General features: G+C 42.9%; 1 non-coding gene across 1 annotated transcript; it reads right to left on the bottom strand.

Annotated features, from left to right (window-relative positions):
* Positions 1-10,091: 10,091 nt before the first annotated feature.
* LOC115871410 lies at positions 10,092-10,253 on the bottom strand. The gene has a single exon (XR_004047285.1). It is a non-coding gene; the product is annotated as a U1 spliceosomal RNA (small nuclear RNA).
* Between the last annotated feature and the right edge of the window lie 431 nt (positions 10,254-10,684).

Raw genomic sequence — 10,684 nt, 5'->3', positions numbered from 1 at the left:
CTTGAGTCGAGGCCCAATATCCATCTACAACCTTAACTCTTAACATATAGATATGAGTACGTAGTACTATTCCCCTCTCATTATATTTAAATATATTTACATAACATTCCTGTATTTAGACCGCTATAAATGTCCTTTGCCTCCTGGTTCTTTCCTCTATTTCCTTTTACTTTCCTCTTGTCCCACCATCATGTTTGGCCTTCATTCAGGTTTAGTAATTCCTCGCTGCTAAATTGCTTTTGATTAAGCCCCACTAGGCATCCTACACTCTTCTCTCCATTGACTTCAGTTCACTTGTTGTTCCCTGGTCCCAGGGTTGGTTTCCCAGCCCTCCCATTCCTTTCTCCCACCTCCTCTTCTCCTGTATCCCCCCAGAACCTTCAGTCCCGCTCTTTTCATCTCTGAATTGTTTATCCTGCCTATCTTATCTAGATAAACATGCATAGACAATAAGCGTAAAAACCAGGCAAAGCCAAACAAAACAACAAAGGAAGTCAAGACCAACAAAGCAATAACAACAGCAACAACAACAACAAACCAAAACCAAAACCAAAACAACAACAACAACAAATAGAAAGACACTGACAAAAATGGAAAAGCCTATAAAGTTCAAGATGTGTTTGTTGGCTTTTATGAGTGTTTTCCAGTCGAGTCTGATGGGGTGCCACACTCTGTCTCCAGTCTATTTTTTGTATTCTCTGAGAATTTCATCACTTTGCTCCACTTGCTGCTCCTGGTGTGGCTACTCTCAATATTGCTCCTGAGGGGTTCATCTGTCCTGGATTCCCTGTATTTCTGGCTCTTATCTGTACCCATGTACATGCTCTGGTCTAGCCAGATTCCTAAGGTAGAATTGAGGTCATGATAGTTGGGGGGAGGAAGCATTAAAGAACTAGAGGAAAGTTGTATGCTTCATTGATGCTATACTGCACCCCCACTGACTTGTCTCCCCACCAGGGTTCTTCTGTAAGGGGATGTCCAGTTGCTTACAGATGGGCTTTGGGTCTCTGATCTGCACTCCCCCTCATTCACAATGATATGATTTTTTTGTTCTGGGTCTTTGATGCCTGATACCCGATCCTATCGACATTTCGTGATCACACAGGCTAGTGTGCTTCTTCCATGTAGACTTTGTTGTTTCTCAGCTAGATGGCCACTTGTTTATCTTCAGTCCTTAAGACCCCAGACGCTATATCTTTTGATAGCCAGGCACCATCAGCTTTCTTCACCACATTTGCTTATGTACCCGCTTTGTCTTCAGTGATTGTGTTGGGAAGGTGAGCATCATGCCAGGTTAATGTAACAAAGTGTACTTGCGCTGAGGGAGTACTTGAGTAGATGCCCAATGTCCATCTGATACTTTAATACTAAACCTATATATATATGCACATAGATCTATTTACCTATTGTCATATATAAATATATTTACATATTTACATGCCTATATTTAGACCACTATAAATGCCTCCTAGTTCTTTCCTCTATTTCCTTTTACTTTCCTCTTGTCCCACTATCATGTTCAGCCATCATTCAGTAATTCCTCTTGGGTACATTGCCCTTGATCAAGCCCTACCAGGCCTCCTACACCCTCCTCGCCTTTGATTTTAGATCACTGTTGTTCCCTTTCCCCTCCCTCCCCCATGCCCATGCCCCCCTCCCCGGAACTGTCAGTCCTGTTGTTTCCTGCTCCAGATTGTTTATCCAGCCTATCTTATCTAGATAGACATGCAGAGATAATAATATGCACAAAAAACAAGACAGAGCAAATCGAAGCAACAAAAGAAAACAAAAAAACCAATGACACACACAAAAAAGAAAAGCCTATAAATAGTTCAAAGTCTGTTTGCTGACCTCTAGGAGTGTTTTCCAGTCAAGTCTGATGGGATGCCATGCCCTGGCCCCAAAGTCTATTTTTGGTATTCCCTGGGGACTTCGTTGCTCTGCTCCCCTTGCTGTTCTGTTGCAAACCCTTAGTGTTTCGCCTTGGTGTGGTGTGGTCAAATCAGGCACAATTCCCGCACTGTGTCCCCAGTGTTGTCCCCCGTAGTGCTATGGGTCAGTGAGGGATGTTGTGTCTCATAGTGGGACTGCCCCTATGGTCCTCTCTGTGCAATGGCTGCTTTGAGCAGGAATATCATCCTCAGGGCTTGGTGGGTCAGGAAGTGCTCCAGTTCTCCCTGTCCCTTCATTTGCTCCCATGTGCTCTGATCAGACAGGTCCCTCTCCCTGAGCTGCAGCTTCAGTGCTGTCCTCTGAAGTGAATTCTTCTGGGGGAATTGGGGGCTGTCCACGTAGTTGAGGTTGGGGCCGGTCCCTCAGACCTCTCTACTGGTTCCCTGCTTCATGCTGGTATGTTGCAATCACATCATGGAGCACTGGGTTGAAGTCTGGTCCCTCTTTCCCTGTAGAGATATAAACAATACCCTCCCCTTGGGTGTGTTAGTGCTCCTAACTATCCATGTGTTTTTCACCCCCCTCCTTTTTAGTTGGTTACCATATATATCCCTGGATTTGGTCTGGCCTCTGCCATACTGCTGGACCTCACCCCAGGAATGTTTGTCTACAGTAGCTTTTTCCCTATGCCTCTTTTGCATTTTTAAGCTTACCTCAGTGACTCATGTTGTACTTGTCCTTTTGTGCACCTTTCATTATAAAGTTTTACTTTGTCCTCATGAGCTGCCCTTTGAAAGTTTCAGTTAGCTCTTTGACTACATAATTTCTTCCTTGTGCCTGTGATTACGAGTGAGTTTCAGAGTCTCGTGTAAATCTGGTTTGGTTAATTTTAGTGATGTTTAATACTGTTCAGTGTACAAATCTTGGATGAGTTTGATCCCTCACACACTGCACCTGCAAATGGAAAATGCCACCAACTCTTGGAATTGTTTAGCAGCTTCTTTTTTTTAATCATTTTATTGGGGGTTCTTACAGCTCTTATAATATTCCGTACATCAATTGTACCCAGCATATTTGTACATATGTTTCCATCATTTTCTAAACATTTACTTTCTATTTGAGTCCTTGCTATCAGCGCCTCCCCTGACCCCCCACCCTCGCAACCCTCGTGACCCCTTGATAACTTATAAATCATAGTTTTCCTATCTTACATTGACCACTGTCTCCCTTCACGCATGTTTCCATTGTTCATCCCCTTGGGGAGTGGGGATCATGCATCAATCATTGTGATCGGTACCACCTCCCTCCTGCCAGCTTCGCCTACCCTTCTGGTATCGCTACACTCATTTCTGTTCCTGAGGGGTTTATTTGACCTGGATTCCGTGTGTCCTGAGCTCTTAGCTGTACATGGTCCAGTCTAGCCAGAACTGAAAGGCAGGACTGGGGTCATAATATTGGGGGGTGAGAAAGCCTCAAAGAACCAGAGGAATGTGTCTCATGGTGCCATGCTGTACCGTGGTTGACTCAGACCTTCCTTGTGACCTTTCTGTGGGGGGATGTCCTATTGTCTACAGATGGGTTTTTAGTCTCTGCTCTGCCCGCCGCTCTTATTCTCAACAATATGTTTTTTGTTTGTTTGTTTGTTTTGGGTCTTCTAGTGGCAGCTTCTTAATAAGTTACATACCCCTATTACGTGGTCCATCTATTCCACTCCTAGATACATAGTCACAACAAAGGACATCCGATATCCACACAAAGACTTGCACATGAATGTTCACAGAACTTCCACAAAGGGTCTTCTAAAAGCTCATGGAAAACCTTTATCATCCTTTAATTCCATTTCCCACAAACTTTTTGAAATTTCCTCCTTCATTTCCAGTTTCATCCTTTATTGGCTTTTCTCCCTGTAGTGCTGTCTTTTTCTTGGAAGTTTTTTACTCGATGACTGTGTGTGAGGGGACTCAGTTTAAGAGAAACTGCATGCTAAAGGAATGAGGTAGGAAAAATGTTTTGTTTTTTATTAGCCAACAAAAAGTTTATCTTGTTTTGCAAAATCTCCACTGGTACAGATGATGGCATCGTAAAGATCCACTGGGGCAAAGTACAGGAGGGAGGACAAAAGCAGGGTCTCTTCCTGAGGAATAAAAAGCATTAACCAAGAACAAAAAGAGGAAAGATGTGGTGAAAGCAGAGGGAAGTGAGCAAAAGAGAATAGTGATATGACTCCACTGCAAGATGACTTATAATGTTCTCTGAATTCCAATAAATGTTTATGAAGTTCACCATGCCCACCATTGTTTTGGGTAGATGAGTTTGGGAAAAATTTCAAAAATGCTGATTTTCATTTGCACCACTAATGTTGCCTATTAAATGAATTGAAGAAGACTTTCTTCTCCCAAACACACCTGATCTACATGAGGTTCTTCTTTGGGAGAAGAAGGAATAGCCTCTACCCCGTCGTGCCACAGCAGTAATAGTGCTCAGCTGCTAACCTCCGGTGGGGGTTCGAACCTAGCAGCCCTTCCGTGGGAGAAAAATGTGCTAGGCTGCTTCTATAAATATATACAGCCTTGTAAACCCTATAGGGCAGTTCAACTCTGTCCTATAGCATCTCCGAGTTAGAACGTACGCTTCAGCAACAGGTCTATTTGGTTTTTATCATCTGGCAGTGGGTGGCAGTGGGGTGCGTGTGACTCATCGGAGAAAGGCTGAGCTTATTAAATCAGCACGAGGCACAAGGATTTCCTTGAGGAGGGTTGTGGAATGATAACCAGGAGGAAAAAAACAGTAAGCCTTAGCACAGCGAGAGTACTTGACATGAAAACAGGATATAAAGAGAAAAGGTCCCCCCCCTGACCTGAGTTTGGGCACTTTGATATCATATTTCATATTGTGTAGCAACTGCAAATGAGCAGAAGTGAAATAGCTCACTGAGCATTAATAGCAACATGCTTAGGTTAAATATAAATGTTCTAACTATTTGGTATGGGACTGGGTGGCTTTCAAAGGAGACTATACAAACATAGCCCATAGAAATCATGATAATGTTCAACGTGATTGAACACTATGTCTTTGGAAGGACATGCTGTTATTCCCCAAGGAATATAATCTATGAATATATATCACACAATTGTTCATAATATTGGGGAATTGGTATTGCTATGCATTATCTCAAATTGTTCATGTATTCCACTAATATTTGAGAGGGTGGCAGTTCAAATCTCTCCACACATGTCTCAGGAAAAAGCCTGCATAATTTCCTTCAAAACATCACAGTCTTGAAAATCCAAGAGAGTGCAGTTCTGGTCTACCACAACTGGAGTCGCCGTAAGTTACACTGGGTTTTGTGGCAACTGGTATGTATAGCTACAGAATTGTGACTGATCACACAGAGAGCTGCTTCTTGAATTGAGTGAGATCAAGCAAGCTTGTGAATGATGAAGGTGTGAAATGGGCAAGGAGCCAGGGGCCAAGTCACACTGTAACTTGAAAGTCACCGTAAGAGTTAGGTTCATGTTAGGAGCACACAGAAACAGTGCGAGTGTGTCCATCGGAGAAAACCTTGAAATGACTTAAGTGAGAATTGAGATTCTGTGTTACTCTGAGTTCTCCTTAGAAACAAAGCCAGTGACATCTATATACATATGAAATAAATTTGTATCAAGAAAGTGACTCACATAGCCACAGGACTGGCAAGCCCACAGCCACGGCTCATACGCTAGTTAGAGACCATCATCCACTGGTGCGCCAGCCACTGATAAACCCAAAAAATGAAACAGAAGGCAGGGGGACTGCAGGCCAGGGAGACAGAGTTGTGTGGATCCAAGGCAGGGAACATGGCAGGCCACGAACAGCTCCTAAGGGTCAGTCGACCATATGGTGGCCACTTGCCCAATTCCCAGATTCAGGATGTGGGCCTGCAGGAAGAAGAGGAAGAGCCAGTTCCCCACAGCATCTCTTCTAGATGTGGCCTGTGATAGTTAGGTTTCATGTCGACTTGGGTGAGCCAGGATTCTCATATGATACAATCAAACACAGTGTGGTCAACTGCATGATGGGAACTTTGGTAAACAGTCAAACAGTTGTGGGGGATCATATACCTCTTTACTCTGGCAGAGCCTTGAAATAATTGAGGGAGGTTTTATTCAGGGCGTGGTATACTCTTAGTATAATGGACAGAAGCAATGGATGGTGAGACTTCTTACATATGTTGGACATGTTATCAAAAGAGACTGGTCCCTGGAGAAGGACATCATGTCAGGTAGGGTAGTGGGGCAGAAAAGGCGAGGAAGACCCTCAAGAAGATGAATTGACACCAGGGCCACAATAAGGGGCGCAGGCATAGGAAAAATTAGGAGGATGGTGCAGGACTTTACAGTGTTTTGCTCTGTTGTGCCTAAGGTCACTTTGGGTTGGAATTGACCCAATAGCACCCTAACAACAACAAGCTAACTTCTACTCCTTGACCTCCTATTATATTGCCTGCTGATCCCTGGAGCTATCAAAGGGCTGCCAACCTTGATTTGGGCTGCGAACTTGGTTCATTTGACCTTTCTCTGGTTCCTTCAGCTTGACATCCACCAGCCTGTAGTCTTTTTACTTCATCTTCTTGCTTCCTGTTTGTCAGTCCCTTAAGTTAGGGGAGTCAGGAGAAACTTCAGCTTACATTTGACCCAGGAACTTCAATCAGACTGCACTTACTTCTATAACTCTTTGAGTCATTTCTGGTATAAATCTCGGACGTTTTATATATGTATATAGTTTTCTACATGCACACACATGCATACACATACATATACATGCACACAAGGTGGTGTAGTGGTTATGCATTGGACTGCTAACAGCAAGATCAGCCATTCAAAACTACCAACCGTTCCAGGGGAAAAAGATGGGGCTTTCTACTCCGGTAAAAATTATGGTCTCTGTAACTCTCAGGAGCAATATAGGCTTGCTTTTAGTCAGCATCGTCTCGATGGCAGTGAATTTGGTTGTGTGTGTGTGTGTGTGTGTGTGTGTATACAAGCATCAATCACTAGTTGTGCTTCTCTAGAAGCCACACTCCAAAAGAGATGACATCCGTTGCAAAAATTCTTATGCAAAGATTCTGGATTCACTAAATTGGACTGTATCTCTTTTTGTGTGTGGTACATACACTGAAGCTTCAAATGTAAGCTTTGTCAGGAGAATGTGAAACCTGTCTCAGTGGAGACATCTTGTGGCTAAATGTGGAGTTGAATTGTATGGACTCAAACGTTTTGATGCCAAAAGAAATTGTGTGTAGGTGGGCCATATTTTATATATTAAAAATAGTTATAAATTACAAAGCTATCCATATATATGTTAAGTAACATCGTTGTCAAACAAATCACTTACTTGGAACAATGGGATTGTTTTACATTGGGAAGCATCGTGGTCAGTTTTTCGGGGCTGCATTAGTGGTTACACACTGGGCTGCTGACCAGAGACCAGTTGCTGGAATCATCTCACTCCTCGAGACAAAGAGGGACTTCGTGCTCCGGCAACGTTACAGTCTCGGAAACCCACAGGGACAGTACTACCTTGTCCTCGTGCGTGATCATGAGTCAGAATTGACTTGCTAATAGTGAGTTTGGGTTTGAAACTCAAACAACCTTACATGTATTTTCCCTCAAAACAAACCACGCTGCATGATTTCGTTAGATAGAATATTAATATTACATGCGGTCAAGGGCTGATCTTCAGTAAAATGACTAACTTCAGTGGAACTAGTGCTTTGTAAAAACGCAATCAAGATCATGTGATGCCACCGTGCGTGTAGTCAAACAGATCAAAAATGATCTCAACCTCATTTCTGGGCTTCAAATATCATGTGAGTCCATCTTGTTGGCAGAAGCTGATTTGCATCCAGAACTCTAGCTGCAAAGAATCTGGAAAATTGAGTGTTTCTCTCTTTAAGACCTCAACTAGAAGAAGGAGAGATGCAGACTGCAGGAAAATGCAGTACTCCGGTCCCAGTCAACCAAAAAGTGTTCACAAAAATCAATGGTGGTCACCATGCTGCCATTTCTTATCCAAGGTCGTCTAGGGACAGACTCTTCTTTTATACTTGTAGCCATGGCCTTGGACCAATCTATTCAAACTACATACTATAAACCCAGACATATGCGGGATGGCGTGGCAAGATCATACTTGGGGAGAAGGAGTCGTGATGGTGTCGTGGTTGTGAGTTGGCTTTTGATAAGAAAAGTCACCAGGTTGAAACAACCAGCTGCTCCGAGGGAGATCGATGGGACTTTCTAATCCCACAAACAGTGACAGTCTCGGAAGCTCCCGGGGCAGCCCTACCCTGTCCTGCAGGGTTGCTATGAGTTACCACGGACTTGATGGCTGTGAGTTTTTGAGTGAGTCCCGTTGATAAGAGCATAGGGTCTTGGTCTTAGAGGGTTCTCTACAGAAACGAAACCATTCAGACGTGTGTATACATCTGCATGCATGTGTAGAAATACAGGTACATAGAGAGAACAAGGGGGAGAGATTTCCTTCTAGGTAGTGGCTCGTGCAATTGTGAGGGCTAACAAGGCCAGACTTGGAGGTTCGATATAATTCTTTCCAGAATCGTTAGGCCAGGCAAGGAGAAGAATGCAGAATGCAAGAGTTCTGCAAGATGTCTTGTTTATAGTCTGGAAGCAGAACACATTCTGGGGAAAACTTTTTTTTTTTGCTCTTAAGACTTTAAACTGATGATGCCAGGCCCACTTAAGCAATCTGCTTTACTTTAAGCCCGCTTATTTAATCACAAATAACTTCTTCATTACAGAGTCCAGACGAGATTTGACGCAATAATTAAATGCCACAGTTTAGCCAAGTTGACATATAGCATTAACTGTCGCGATCTACCTTTGGGAATGACTGGGATGGCACAGTAGGGACACTGCAGCCATATTCTAGCATCTCTGTTATGGCTCCCTCCTTCCAGTTCACTTAATGATGCGCATTCTATGCTAATAATTTTAAAAACTGACAATTTTGTTAAAATATGCAAAATCCTAGTTGAAATACAAATGTTTTTCTATATATACTTACACATATTTTTAAAGAGTAGATTGTTAAGTTATCTTGCTGGAGATTTTGATTCAGCATGTCAAAGATTGAATATAAGGGTTTTTTTTAATCATTTATTATGTTTTAGAGTTTTATTTGCCCTTAAATGTTTTCTCAACAATTTACCATGGAAGATTCTGAAGCAGCTGGTCCATGATTACAATTGGAGAAGTGCTGTTTTAAGCCATCTCATCCTAGTCCTGCCAATATAGCCCAGCCTAGAAGACAGTTTCTTTTTTTTAATCGTTTTATTAGGGGCTCATACAACTCTTATCACAATCCATACATATATCAATTGTGTAAAGCATATTTGTACATTCATTACCCTCATCATTCTCCAAACATTTGCTCTCCACTTAAGCCCCTGGCATCAGCTCCTCATTTTTTTCCCCTCCCTCCCTGCTCTCTCCTCCCTTATGAACCCTTGGTAATTTATAAATTATTATTTGGTCATATCTTGCCCTGTCCAACATCTCCCTTCACCCACTTTTCTGTTGTCTGCTCCCCAGGGAGGAGGTCACATGTAGATCCTTGTAATCTTCCCAACCCTTTTCAACCCACCTTCCCTCTACCCTCCCAGTATCGCCACTCACACCACTGGTCCTGAAGGGATCGTCCGCCCTGGATTCCCTGTGTTTCTGGTTCCTGTCTGTACCAGTGTACATCCTCTGGTCTAGCCAGACTTGCAAGGTTAATTGGGATCATGATATTGGGTGGTGGGGGAGTGGGGAGCATTTAGGAACTAGAGGAAAGTTGTATCTTTCATCGTTGCTACATCGCACCCTGACTGGCTCGTCTCCTCCTCAAGACCCTTCTGTAAGGGGATGGAAGGCAGTTTCTTAAGGTGAATGAAAATGTCCTTCCCTGATCAGTTAGCTCTACTGGGTGTACAATGGCAAACTGGAGCTGAGTATTGTGATTTCTTCCACTTCTTTTAAGCTAAGAGTGTCTTCCCTATCTAAATCCAGGCAAGATTAACCTACATTTTTGTTTTTCCAGTTTGAGGATATTAAGTGTTCACTTTGTTTTGTTTCCTTAATTCTTTTTGGATGGATTTTACTTTAGCATATAATTTGATTTCACTATTGATCTGACATTTCCCTTATGATTTTTTTTTTCAGGGGAGAGTGTGAACGCAGTCCCCCACTACCACAGATTATGCAATCGTTTCCCACATCTGGGGAAATCGCAGGGGTCAGCACACCCGGAGTGCAGTGGGTGAGCCTCGCCCTGGGAAATCCACCTTCGTGATCATGGGATCTCCCCTGCCAGGTAAGTATTCCCTTATGATTTTTTGAGCGATTAAAAAATCCGAGTTCATTTCAGGATTCATTGCTTTTTTATTGATTTGCTTATAAGTTTTCAGCCAGTACAATATTATTTTCATTTTCACAGATAATCATTATATATTTTTGTAATTAGAGGAGCAATGGATTTTTTGTAATGTTAGTCAACTTCCCAAACACATTCTCTTTTGTAAGGTGACCACCAGCAACACCCGGAATAGCCAGAAATGTTAGGGTCCATCCAGGGTTACCACTGGGCTGGTTAGGCAGTCTCTCCTACCGATTTGGAATCGGAGATGCCACCAAGTGGCTACTGCCGACTTGATCATAAGCACAGAGGGTTTCTCTTTTTGTGTCACCTTTCTGGCCTTGGTCTTGTAACTTTCACAAAATGATGGAGTGGGGCTATGTTTTTTCTGAAACAC

The sequence above is a fragment of the Echinops telfairi genome, unplaced genomic scaffold, assembly GCF_000313985.2.
Source record: "Echinops telfairi isolate 266 unplaced genomic scaffold, ASM31398v2 ScPeMD7_5592;HRSCAF=6446, whole genome shotgun sequence".
NCBI classification, from domain to species: Eukaryota; Metazoa; Chordata; class Mammalia; order Afrosoricida; family Tenrecidae; genus Echinops; species Echinops telfairi.
The sequence above is the reverse complement of the archived record's forward strand: the minus strand, read 5'-3'. Positions and strand labels throughout refer to the sequence as shown.